Source organism: Sinohyriopsis cumingii, unplaced genomic scaffold (genome assembly GCF_028554795.1).
Source record: "Sinohyriopsis cumingii isolate HCF-2022 unplaced genomic scaffold, ASM2855479v2 utg001953l, whole genome shotgun sequence".
Classification (NCBI taxonomy): Eukaryota; Metazoa; Mollusca; class Bivalvia; order Unionida; family Unionidae; genus Sinohyriopsis; species Sinohyriopsis cumingii.
In genome coordinates, this window is record NW_028316091.1 from 586,647 (window position 1) to 601,218 (window position 14,572).

General features: G+C 35.2%; 1 long non-coding RNA gene across 1 annotated transcript; it reads left to right on the plus strand.

Moving 5' to 3' along the window:
- Nucleotides 1–9,411: 9,411 nt before the first annotated feature.
- LOC149771320 (uncharacterized) lies at nt 9,412–13,959 on the plus strand. Its single transcript, XR_016418341.1, has 3 exons — nt 9,412–9,820; nt 10,337–10,458; nt 13,844–13,959. It is a non-coding gene; the product is annotated as an uncharacterized LOC149771320 (long non-coding RNA).
- The last annotated feature ends 613 nt before the right edge of the window (nt 13,960–14,572 follow it).

Here is a 14,572-nt window from a genome sequence, read left to right on the forward strand (position 1 = left end):
GTTACAAAAAAATAGTAGCACACTCGCCGGCATCATAAATAAATTCCTTGGAACCCCACCTTCTATTGTTATGACCCTCGCCGAGATTAAAACGGCTATCGACAACCAAAAACCCAGTAATTACGCCGTTGTTAAGTTTTTTGGGGCCCCACTTGCGGTTGATATGACCCTTCCCGAGATTAAAGCATTTATGGGTAAACAAAAAGCCCCTAGCGGCGTCGTTGATAAATTTTTCGAGAATATCAATAACGCCAACGATGTGGCCGAGAGACTTCTTGACATCATCCTGTATATACACGGCCAACAGGCCCTTGAGGTCAATGAGCATATTCGTTATCAAAAGCGCGTTAGGGTCAATGAGCTTAACGCGGAGTTTTTTGGATCCCCCCCAGGTATATCTAAACCGACCCTCTTCGAGATTAAAGCATTCATGGGTAAACAAAAAAAACCTAGCGACGTCGTTGATAAATTCTTTGGAAACACACCCCTCGCTGGAATTAAAACGTTTTCTGACATCAACCAACAGCTCTTATACTTAAAATTTATACATAGACCCCCCGAACATATTAAAAATATCGTCTATGTTGTTGACAAGGGCGTTCTAGATTGGATAAAAGGCACTACTACTGATATTATATTGGATACCGGGGGGGTCGCAGGTATTTACAGACTATCGTGGATTGCTAAGGAACAATTTAATATACTAGTAGTGGGAAAAGAGTTTACCACCTCCCCCGCGATATTAATACTTGCCCGTGGACCCCCCCCCCCATACGTTATTACGTTCAGGGCGGTTAAGGATGCCATATTTAGAGCAAAGATCGCATGGTGTTTAGAATTCGTATCGCATCTTACAAAAGAGGAGCTCGAACCAGGTTTTGATTAATTTAACAATGACATATTTGATAATGGATTCCCCGTCGCACTACTGATACAATACTGTGCGGGTATACGCCGCGGATCTAAAAACACGCTTGGAACAATACGATAGAAAAATAAAAAAATACCATCGAAGGGTAACCTCGATTGACGTCACCGTGTATTCGGTGTCCGGTGTGATGGCCGGAGCCGGCATTATACTATCGTCGGTTACAATGATCGCCCCGATCGCAATTCCAATTGCAATTTCCGCGGCGACAACAGTTGCCGGGGTTGCAACCGCGATTACTAAAAAACTATCATCGTGTTCTCAGAAAAAATACCGTGATTACACAATAAAACATCAAATAGTATTTAACGCGTACTCGAAATTATCCGAGCTGATCTCAAACGCGATTGATGACTCGCATATATCCGACGTTGAATTCTCCGCAATAACGCAATTATATAACTCCGCGGTGTCAAAATTAGAAATTGAAAACAAAATACCCGATAACAATAATGTCGCTGAACCCCGAAGGGTTTCAATTACTTCAACGGATCGCGGAGAACACCACTCCGGTACAAACAAGTATGATATCAATAACGTCAACGAAGCCAGAATTCAGTGTGAACTTCCCATCATCGGTTCCAGTGAAGGAAATATCCCTGGCAAAATTGCGAGTATATCACAGTTGGCCTAATATCCGAGCGGATGCATTTAACGGAAAACAACCTAACAACTCGCTGGTTTTTGCATGGACAAATAAACCCGATGGGACCCCAGACTGGAAGGAGGTTACAATACCAACTGGGTCATACCAAATAGAACAAATCAATAAAGAATTTCAACGCAGGATAAAATCAATCACAGAAAAAGAATCAAAAATCGCTATTACGGTTCATGAACCGACGTTATCGTCGACGATTGAAATAAGCACACCGGGTTATATGGTTGATATTTACAACAGTTCAATAAGAACCATACTAGGATGGCCCAAGAATCCACCTCATGAAATCGCCGCGGACTTGCACACGAGTGCGCAATCGTATCATGAAATTAATCCCGGGTATCGAGATGATTTGTCTATTATAAAAAACACGTTATTACCCAGCAGGTTTATATTTCAAAACAGGAATACCATGCAATGGTATTTTCCGTATAAGGAAACTCCTGAATCATCCGCCGTGGTCACAGTTAATTTAAATAATATCATTGGTACTTTTACCGAGATTAATCGTAATAACCAATCACAACTAGAACAGCTACGGAAAACAAAAGCACGAAAACACGTTGAGGTGTTAAATCAACTTATATCAGACATGGAATATATCAATGAACGAATCGTTAAAACAATATCCGCTAACAGCGACGATAATAAACAAAAATTCCTAACCGAGTATAATATCACAGAAGCCGATTTACCCGATTTCAAGTTTCCAGGATACAATGCGCCAGAACTAAAAAAATTTCTTAATGATTTTCTCGGTCCATCAACTATCCTCAGACACGATAACGGAGAGGGCGGTAGGCATATTGCCCCATACAACGTAAATATTGCATCGGTGATAGCAATCAATCTAGTGTGTGATGCTATCGAAGGAAGTTACCAGGTGGATACCAAGCAATCAAATCAGGCTGAACAGGGGTATATCCTTTATTCATTTTCACCAACAGCCCCTCTGGGATTTTTAATCGTTGAGAGTCCAATTAATCCGGTCTATATGCGATGCCATAATCGGTTTTTAACAAGAATTAATTTTAGACTTACCGATCAGTCAAATAACCTAATTGATCTACAAGAGGAGGAGTTAGTGATCACTCTGTTTGTAAGATCATAAAGACTTTCATTGTAAATAGCCCCTTAGCAGCAGAGGGGGCGATGACATCGACGCGGTCGTCGCGCTTTTTTACCGGACGCTGACAACGCTGGGATCGGCGCGCAGAAAGTATATTAAACTAAATGACGTTCCGGACAATCCCCCCGACGACGACGTCGTTTTTTTTTTTTACCAGGCGCCGACGACACCGGATCCGCTGAGTGCAGAAGGTATTAATTAAACCAAATGACGATTGGACAAAATGTCCGATTCGCCCCCTCTGCTGCTTCAACCGCTTTTTATTAATGATCATCGATGTGACCAACATATACGATAATAATACTCCCGATGATGATGATGATGGTTGTTGTTCTGATTTCTGTATTACTACTGCTCCATGGGTATATTATATATCGAACTTGAAAACAGAAGCACTACCAGCAATAAAGCAGCTTTGAAAACAAATCGCACTTAATCGATATCAATATATATTGACATCAAAATGAACGTCAAATGCTCTGTGCAACTGTATCGAAATGAACTATTACATGCTGGTTTTTTTTCTTTTTTTTTTTTGGACAGTTTTAGACCGAAAAAAGTAGTACTTCAAGGCTCTGTCTATGGTATAAATATGTTCATGTACACTTTTCCATTGTAACTTTAAGTGTATAGACTGCAAATACGATGAAGCACAAATCGAGGACGTCGAGTGTTAGCATTGGAACAATGTTACTACTTCGGTCGAGAAGGATAACGACCTATATATGTATTCCTGCCCACTACCATGTAGGATGTATCAAACTGTATATTACTCAAGCGCTCTTTGTCGAGCGTGCTGGTGTCTGTGTACAAAAAAAAATGGAATATAATAACTTTAACTGAAATATATACAATTAAATTATATATAAAAGTGATGCGGCACCTGGGAGTAAAGCAAAAATGGAAGAAACAAATTTCCGGATCGCTACTATCAACAGCTATGGGATAGACAAAGCGAAAGCAGACAAAGTAGCCAAAGAAACAAACTTTGATGTAATAATGATACAAGAAACACACTATGGAATTAAGCCAGAGTTCAAAATTTTAGTAGAAGACAAACTTAACGCAATAAAGATATGCAACAATTTTGCAAATAATGATATTAGAGTTGGTTGCAACAATAATATTTTTAAAAAGCTGGGAAAGGTTTGAGGAGGGGGCAATTTTTTAAGGGACGGTTGCTACGTGTTAAAATGTTTAATTAGCATATTATAAATGTGTACATGCCAGCTAATAGAAATAAGAAACTAATTTTAAAGAAAACTTATATACCTACCTACAACAATATTCGATGGAAAATCTAATCATAGGGGGAGATTTCAACTGGGTAACTATAAATTAAACCAGTCTAGCAGGATTGATAAATTTTACGGAAATTTTTATGATCCATTAATATATATTAATACTGCAATAACCAACCAAAAGCTATCAGACCATTTCATGCTCACTATTGACCTAAAAATGAAAAAAATAGAAAAATGTGGGCCAGGACTATGGAAACTAAATAATAAGATTTTAAATGACAAAGAATATGTCGAAATAATAATTAAAAAAGGAAATTGAAACCGTCAAAAATGAAGAAAATATTAATATAATAATTGATTGGGATGTTTTAAAAAAACAAAATAAAAGGAATAAATATTCAGTACTCAAATAGAGGGCGGAAAAACCCCAGAAAAAAAAAGACAAACACGAACTCAAATTAGAACTAAGCAAAACAACAAACGACGATGGAGAAAGAAAAAAAAACGATTGACAGACAAAATTAAAATCGTTGAAGAAGACGAAAATCAGGGGAGAATAATAAGGGCGGGAAAATTTACAGAGATCTACAACGAGGCAAAAAACGTATATAAGCGAGAAGAATTTAGAAAAGGGGGTGATACAATTTTAAACAATATCAAAATAAACAATGTAACCCATACTGTAAAAGAAGATATCCTAAATAATATTTCCAAATATTATAAAGAACTATACACCACACACCACACAGAACATATACTTCAGCACAATCGACAGCTACTTAAAAAATGTCGACTGTGAGATGACATCAGCAGTACATAGAGACCAATGTGATGATGTCATCTCAGATGAAGAAATCACAAAAAGTATATCAACACTCACAAAAGTCACCAGGGAAAGATGGACTCATCGTGGAATTCTACCAAAAGTTCCACGGCGAACTGACGCCGAGCTTAAACGCTTTGTATAATAATATAGTTTTAAGTAAAAATAAAATGACTAAATCTATGAGGGAGGGAGTTATCACAATTATATACAAAGGGAAAGGGAATAGAGACGAGATTAAAAACTGGAGGCCTATATCACTTTTAAACACGGACTATAAGATTTTAAGTAGGATTTTAACAAATACAGTAAAGGGTAGGATAAACAAGATAATTAATGTAAATCAAACTTGTGGGGGAGGGATATACAAAACAATATTTTAAACATTAAAACTATAATTAACTACATAAATGAAACTGGTATGATGAGTGCTATGGTACTCTTCGACCAGGAGAAAGCTTTCGACTGATTTGAACAAAACTGTATAAAGAATGTTTTTAAAAAATTTGGTTTCGGACCCAATTTCCAAAATGGACCAAAATCCTACACACTGGGATAATTAAACGGGAAATGCACGAAAGAATTTGAAATACAACGATCAGTGATACAAGGATGTCCACTATCAATGCTAGAATACGTAATGGCAATATAAATCCTACGTCACACGATAAGAAACAACCCAGATATACAAGCAGGGGCGTATTAACCATTAAGCAGACTAAGCACGTGCATAGGACACCAGGGTCAAAGGGGGCACCACAAAGTTGAGAAAAGGGTGAAAAGAAGAAAGAAAAAAGAATGAAGATTTGTAAAAAAAACTGATACAACTAGTGCAAATTGATCATGATGTTCTGTTTCTTGATCATGGTACACCCTAGGGTTATCTTCTCAGGTGTACGTGGAAAAGAGGGGGGCACCAAGATTTGTCAGTGCTTAGGGCACCAGTGAGCCTTAATCCGCCCCTGATTATACAAGGCATACAAATACCAAACCTGAAAAAGAATTTAAAAATGCTCTAACATGCATATGATTGCAACATCTTTATAAGAGAGGGGAAATGCTATAAGCGTCGGGTTCCAAAATAAACCACAACAAGCACGAAATCTTAAAAATAGTTAACTGGAGGGGCAACCACCCTGGATTATCGCCCCCCCCCCACACACACACACACACACATACTTACTGAGAGACACTGTAAAGGCTCTAGGGGTTTACTTTGGTAATAAAAAAAGAAGCTGTAGAAAATTATGAACATATTATCAATAAAATAAGAGAAAATGTGAAAATCTGGCCATGGCGCCATTACCTATCATGGAGCGGGCCAAAGTGGCCAAGACTTATTTATACTCAAATATTAACTACATAATTAAATCCATAGATATGGATAATACAATTTTAAACAAAACAGACAACGAAATAATAGATTATATATGGAATCATAAAATGCATCATGTAAAAAAAGAGACATTATATAGGGCCAAAAGTAGAGGGGGCTTGGGATGCCGAGCCCTCTACTACTATAATTAACTAACATAATCAATAGATTAAAAAAAAAAATGCACTCAGACCCGGCTACAGCGTGAGAAGCACCGTACATCTACTGGTTCGGCTTCACCTTGAGAAACCGACCAGAGATATACAAAAATAACAAATTAATATAAAAAAATCGAAGTGCCACGCAAACATATGAGAACTAATTTTAAAATATAGAGACAAAACAGATTTATGCAAAATTTAATAAGTAAAAGTCACGATTTGATTAGGGAGGAGGTAACCAAAAATATAAAATGTAGAGTAGAGCAGGACAACTGAGGGGGTAAATTGGACAAAAAATTGGAAAAATTGGGGAAAATAAGATCTGTCAAAACACAAAGTATAATTTTTAAATACCTGCACAACACCTGGCTAGCAGGCGAAGAAACAATCAAACATCGTATGCTGAGGATAATGCCGAAATGCCCTTTATGTAAAACAGCGAACTTCACCAAACTACATACGATTGTCCAATGTGATAAAACTAAACATAATATGATAAAGTTAATAATGAAAATTTGCAAAAAATATAAGTATAACAAAAATAACATTTTATTCATAGATTTAGACTACGAAAACAAAATCGTTCTAAAATGAATAGACTATATAGTAACTACGATGATATCCTGTGGACAGGTGATAAAGATTTTTAAATAAGATACGTGGTAAAAATAAGAATACTAACCACAACAAGAACTCAATACGTCTTACTACGAATAGATACTTACCGTCAGGTTGATACAACGCAATTGATGTTGGAATTGGGGGAGAGAGGGGGAGGGAGGAATAGGTATTACAGACCGAAGGGTCGCGTAGCGCAATTGCGAGCTGATGCCATACCCATACCCCCTCCTCGCACCCCACAACAGCCATATTTCAAAGAAAATTTCAAATTCTATTTCAAATATTTCAAAGAAACCCATATAACTTTTTTTTTTTTAAAAGAGAAAAGGGAAGAAAGGAAGAAAGAAAAAAATAAAAGAATTTTGTAATTTAATTTTTTTTCTTCTTTCTCTGAAAGAAAATTCTAAAGACATATATAGGAAGGGATACAGGGAAAATATAAAGGGGAAGTAAATGGCGATGACATCATGGGGCTAAGTCACAGGGCTCAGTGAAGTGCACAGGCCCATCATGAGTCTTTGAAAACACCCAATGTAGAACATAAACAGACAAAATAAAGACACAAATACATACTGTATAACACTTAGTTTAAAACCCTACTAACTTCTCCCGTACTGCATGGTTGACCACTATAGAATAATGTGGTCTCATAAATACGTTTGGATCTTTCAATAAAGCATAATCAGATAAACTAAATAAAGGAGGCCTAACGCGACCCAGGAAAAACACATAGAGAATAAAGAAGCGTGAACCTTGGATCGAGCGTAACCTACCTATCAACATCTTTAAAGACTATTATGAGGAACGACACATATTATCACTCGAATAATAAAATAGGAAATTATATTTTTTAAACAAAATCTAAATAGTACACCATTCCATCGTCAAAATTAGAAAACCATAAAACAAATTAAAAGATACAATATAACATCATAAAGGAAGAAATACAACTGGGAAAGATATTTGATCTATACTTGCTGTCTCAGACATAAAGAAAATATAGCATACACACAATATAACACCATTACATATAGCAAACACTGAGACCTAGGCGACATATAGCAAAGGTTACAAAACATTTCAAGGGAAGGAACTTCGAGCAAGGTGAGGGAAACCAGACTCGGACGAACAACCCTTTAGATAACACTATGGAAACATAAATACCCCATCAAAAATTCTAAAAACTAAATTTTTTATATAAAATTTTGTTTTAATAAAACGTAGAACACATCTGAGTGGGAAAAACACAAATATAAAATACTTTTTATTTTTTTTTTGGAAATGGGGGCATCTGTCCGGTGCCCCCACCCCACTCCCAAAAAAGTGTGTGTGTGTGTGTGTGTGTGTGTGTTATTATACCCATTACATTACTTGCAAAATATATATGGTGCTGACATTTTCGGCAAGAGGGAGACCTACCGATATTCTGCATATAATTATTTTAATGTTTTTCAGAGCGAGAGTATTGGGGCCTGATCTGTTCAATATATTTCTCAACTGATACAGCAGGTATAATCAGAGGCGTAGCTGGGGGGGGGGGGGAAGGGGAGTACATATGTCCCCGGGCGCCAAGGTACAGGGGCGCCAAAATGAGGCTTACAACGTTACATTATAATAAGTAAACAAGGGTAATATTCAAAAATGTGATTAAACGGGGAGGGGGCTGGGGCGCCAATTTTATAGTTCGTCCCCGGGCGCAAAATATCATAGCTACGCCTCTGGGTATAATAGAGACACCCCCCCACCCCCCCCGAGTTTGCCACAGAGCGCTCGTGTAATATACGGTTTAATACAAAATACATGATTGTGGGCAGGAATATACAAATTTTGGTCGATATACATGATCGTTGGTATCTATTCAAACGAGGGCCATGAAATACATTAGCAAATTCCTACAGTATTTTAAGGCAGGCGATTACGAATTATTTAAACCACGTTTTTCATCTGTCACAGATTTTATAATCATTTTGAAGTGGCTGCTTTATCTCGAGGAAAACGAGCGGTAAGTGTTATACAAAACAAAATCTTAATAGCAATTTGATCACTTTTGCGTCATTTGACAGTAAGAATAGTAATAAATAGAGGATAATTTCTTTTCCTACGTTAGGCCTAATACCTGGTATGTTTTTTAGTGTGGTACACACACAAAAAACAACCCCAAAACAACACTAACAACATTTTAAAAAACCCACAAAAACGAGTGCCGTGCCGAAGCCACGGGCTAAAATGCTTTATTATTATTTTTTTTATTTATAGCATCAATCACAACTTGAAATATATACAGTATTAGCGTTAGAAAAGAAAGTTTTCTTTTTGTTATATTTTTTTTTCTCACCCTAGCGAAACACTTTCTGCAAATGACCTTAATGAAGAAAAATAATAAATTAACCTAAACCACTTTGAATGTCGACCGTATCTTTTATTTACACGGCATCATGCGCGGAAGAAAATACCAACTGAACCGGGATTTCAGACAGCAGATGAATTGAAGTTGATTCATTGAACATCATTAGCAATTGTACAATCAAACAGATGCAACAATGAAAAGTGGAACTATGAAAAATCGAGAATGTTAGATTTGCGAAGGATTTATTCCGAATCATTGTCTGCTAATAGAGAATTCATGTCAGTTGCTGTGTCGGCGATGCCCACACAGCGCGCCGTCCAAATGTGAAGTTGCGTTTTGCTGACAGACATAACACTGTGCCATAATTTATCTGATGGCATGTAAAGAAGCTGCTTAAATTATAGTATTTAAAAGTTTCTTCATTTTGTAAGAGCTCAAGAAATTAATTCTGGTTTGAAAGACAAGATGACGGTAAAACTCAGAAGACGTAGCTGTACAGTACCGTTGGTGTTTGGAGACATCATAATAAAGGTAACTGCGTTAACTTCGCTTTTTGTTTGGTAATTTGTTGGATGTTATCTTTTGCTGATCTTCTTTGAGCTTGGAGTAAATTTTACATTCTGAACATTTTTATTTGCACTTATCTGCTTAATATGTATTGCTGGGATATCATATAGAATATGAAGTCAGTATAATGGTACTATATTTTACATATTTGAATGATAAAAGACTGGTAAATGATATAATGATAAACTACAAAATAAATAATTTGCCCATTATCCCAGATATGTTAATTAAAACAAACATTGAATGTAAATTCAGATATAATGAGCAGTTGTAAGAAGTAAGGAATAACATTTTATCTATTGAACCTGTTATGTGTTATCATCATCAGTTTTAAAATAAACACATGGAGACAAGTTTGCTTAAATTCTAAATTTAACACACACACACACACACACACACACACACACATATGGTATTTTAATCTAATACAGAAATGGTGACATTGATATATGCAGACCAATAGTTTTTTTTCTTCAACAGATATAAATTAAAAAGCCTAATTCTGAGAGTTTCACCTACAACATTCATGATGGGAAAGGGCCACTAATTAAGAGCTGACATACGTGGAAGAAAAATACCATCCATGTTGAAAAGGGCTAGAGGTAATGTGAGAAAACATAATTTATCAATCTTATTTAACATTATTGTTGATATTTTATCTCAACTGGTCAAAAGGCTAAGTGGGTTTATGTAATGGTCCAGAGTATGTTATTTATTTCACATCCCCTTCTGTCTTTCAACAGTAAGAAATTAGCTACTTTGGAGTCCATAGTTCTGATCAATTTGTTTAAATAAAACTTGGTTTTGGGCTTAAATCAACATCTTGGATAAATCTAATAATGAGCAAAATCCAAGTATATACATGTGATCATGTATAAGATTAGTTGAGTTTTTTAACCAGCCTAAAAGCCATACTTCCACAATATAGGCTAAAATCATTAAGTTGTCCTTGAAGTTTGATGAGTGTTAACCATTAATAATAATAAGGTGATCTTTCATCTGAGTATGTTACCACCGCATGCAATATTTATACATGTAGTGCAGTTTTTACTAAATTTAGAATACATGCTTATATAAATGATCTAGATTGAAGAAGTGAAGATGCATACAAATACATGAGGTTATAACCACTACTGCTGATTCAAGTTTGATCATGCTTGGCCATTGGGCTTATATAGTCAAGTTTCACAATGATGCTTATTATGAGTGTGATAAAGGTATGGTAGTGAAGTGACCTTGCATCTGATTGGCAGAGTTTCTTATGATTTGCACAACAGTGTTTATGATCCAATTTAGATCTGACTTGTTTAATTATTTGCTTGTATGTCTGAGGCTATAAGCAAAATCTATGCACATAATGAGGTGGTTCTACATCTCACTAGCCATTCTTGCTACTGCTCTTAAAACTATTTCTCATTAATTTTATCAGACTTGGTGAATAGATTTATCTCATCAAGATATAGCAAAAGAGCAATTTTGTAAAAAAATATTCATTCATATTAAACTCAAATTCTGCATCTGATTGGTTGACCTTGCAAATACTATAAGGGCTCTATTTCTGACAAAAAGATTATTTTGATCTAATGTAGCAGAAATGCTTATATGATCAAGACATTGAACATATTTGATGACAAATAAGAAATAGTTTTTCATGCAAATTTGATAAACATTGATAAATCGGTTCATATTATTAAAAGCTTGGAAGAGTTTGATTACATGCGAGACCATCACATATTAATCATTCTTTATTTAGAGAATTATTTTTGTCAGGATTTAGTAAAATATGTAAAATCAATATGGACTGGTTTTGTTATGTACAGCAACACTAGTTGTTTACTGAGTACTGAGGGAATTGGAGTAAGGCAAGGGTACATTGCAGTAGGTAACCTGGTTGACTTGATAACAGGATTTTAACACAAACATTTTTATCAGGAGTCTAGCATACTAACCATTGATTCACTGCAGATCCTGCCCCCATTAGTTACCTTTTAATACATAAAGCATTTGGGTTTTTTATGTCACAAATCCCATAGGGATTAAAATTAACATCATAGGTCTCACTGGATAGTTTCGTATTTTGACATCCCTCTAATTTTTAAGGTAGAAGGCATGAACCTAATTATCACAAGCCTAGCATTTATAAATTTACACATAAGCTAAATCTATAATGTGGTTCAGATTTACTTTGAGTTAGGCATGGAAATAGGTTGGCTTGTTGGTGACTGCCTGTCACAGTTAGATGAGCATTGGAGATCATATGCGTAACTTAGTCTGCAAATGAGCTGCCGACTTTTATTTGTGTCTGCTACAGAGGTAAATATAAAAAAATCTTGATGGTAGAGGGGTGATGAAAAGTATGCTAATTTGTTATAGTACTAGTGAACTTTATTCATGCATAAGGCACATACTGATTCTTTTAGTTGCCTTGTCACAGAAAAATATTGAAAATAGCTATTTCTAGTAAAAAATGAATGCAAAATGTACCTGCATCCTTTGACCCTACCAGAACCAAACTAAAAGCTCAAATTTGTGCAGCTGCTTTTGCTCATCACAAACATAATTGGAAGTATAACTGCTAACCCTACCCTTTTGCACACATTTAAGATCTTTAGAGTTTTTAAATACAGCCTTCTAATTATACAAGTTTCATTACATTGGTCAATAATTAGTCACATGTGATGACACTTGTAACTAATCAAACCACAGCAACTGAGAGCAGACTAAGCACTGATATTTATATGGTAAAGTGGCAATATACAGTCTGTCTGCCGCAACACATGAAACAAACTGGACAAATCTGAAAGCCTTGAATTTGACTTTATTTATCTGTATGGTAGAACAGAACCTGAGTTGAAAAGCTTTTAAAGAAAGACCTTGATATCAAACCTAATAATAACTGCAGGAGTTATATTATGGATAATTAACCATTCTCTCAGTTTCAAACTGGGCATTCCATCCCATGGGGTTCTAAATGTAAACCAAGTGTAACTGATATCCTAATGAACTGTAAAGACCATAGCAGCACAACAGCAGGGGACCAGATATGTCCAGATCCAGAAATCATAGACCAGTTTCAAACTGATGATGAACCACATAAAAATTACACATCTGCTAGAACTTATGTTATGAAGATAACTTAAATTGCATTATTATTAATCCTCCTCCTCACATTCATCATAATTGAGATGCATCATATATGTTTTATTGTAAAATAGTTTATGCAACATAATTCAGTGAAGACCTTTGCTGCCAATTTACCAGTGAACCATTTGTTTCAATGAACATATTTTATGTTGTAACAAGGAGCATCATTTAAACATTATGATACACTTATCATACCTGTATATGAAATCTTAATACTAACACTTATACTTGCAATACTACTACTAATAAAAACACCTGCATTGATAATTTGATTATGTTCAATTGGACTTGTATCTAAATGATCACCAGCTGTATGAAAAGAGATATTTTAATATATAGATATTGGATGGAATACTAGTTACCACAATTGAATAGTCATATGATAAATGATATATTATTTTAAACAATTTATATTTGCAGTGAAACATACTTTTACATTATTTTCCCTTAAATTTCATTTATAGAGCAGTATACTCTGCATTCATTAAATTACTGAAATGGTTAATAATACAACAACAAATACTGCAACTTCCAGAATCACAAAAATCAAAAGATATAAACAAAAACTTCCCTACATGTATCAACAGTTGTCACTTAATAGACAGAACTATGAAGATTTAGAATAGGATGTTAACAAATTAGGTATTCAAGTTAAAAAGAAAAAAATACCAAGTAAGCTTACTACCAAAAAATCAAACAAAAACAGTGAATTTTAGTACATTCCCAGGAAACAGAATATATGATTTTTCTTAACTTGATCTGATACATCTTAAATCTATAGAAAATGATTCATATTGTATGACTAAAATATTATGTAAACAAAAATTCCATCACTTTTTTCAGATGCAACATGCATACCCCAACCCATCCTTCTTGATCATAAAGTATACCAGCATTCCACTATAAGATGGGGAGCTGTAGTGGCTCAGTGGTTAGCTTTCTGGACCTGTGAAATAAGGTAGGTTCAAATTCTACCATCAGACCAACCTGGGTTAGCTACCATGGTGTGTCCTTGGGCAAGGCACTATACTTAAAGTGCCTTGGCACTAAATAACTTACTTGTGTTGGTTTACCATAAAAGGCCAAACCAAACACAAAAAAACAACAACTTTAAAATATGAGTTTTGTCAATACTAAGTAAATGAAAATCATAGTGAAGAAATGTTTTTGTTAATACAGTTTAATGGATCTAAAAAATCTCTTTCTTCTGCAGGAGTTTAAGATGTTAAATTAAAAAGGTCATGGTACACATTGCTTTGTTCGTACACATCAGGCTCCGTAACCCATATCCAACTAAAAATTTTAGTAGAGTCTGAATAAAACATATTTTAATCTGGATGATAATATTCTTTCTCCATTCATATATTACACCACCAAGATTGATCCAAATAAGATTACATTTTACTATAACACTGAGGATGAGTATGCCTCTTAACAACTGACAAATGTGGAAAGAATGGAGTTAAACTGAACTTTGATTTCTTTTCAACCATAGCACAAGATGATCATTTATTATGAAAAAACCTGAATAAAGTTGGAGTTCATAACCATGACAGTCTTGATACAATATAA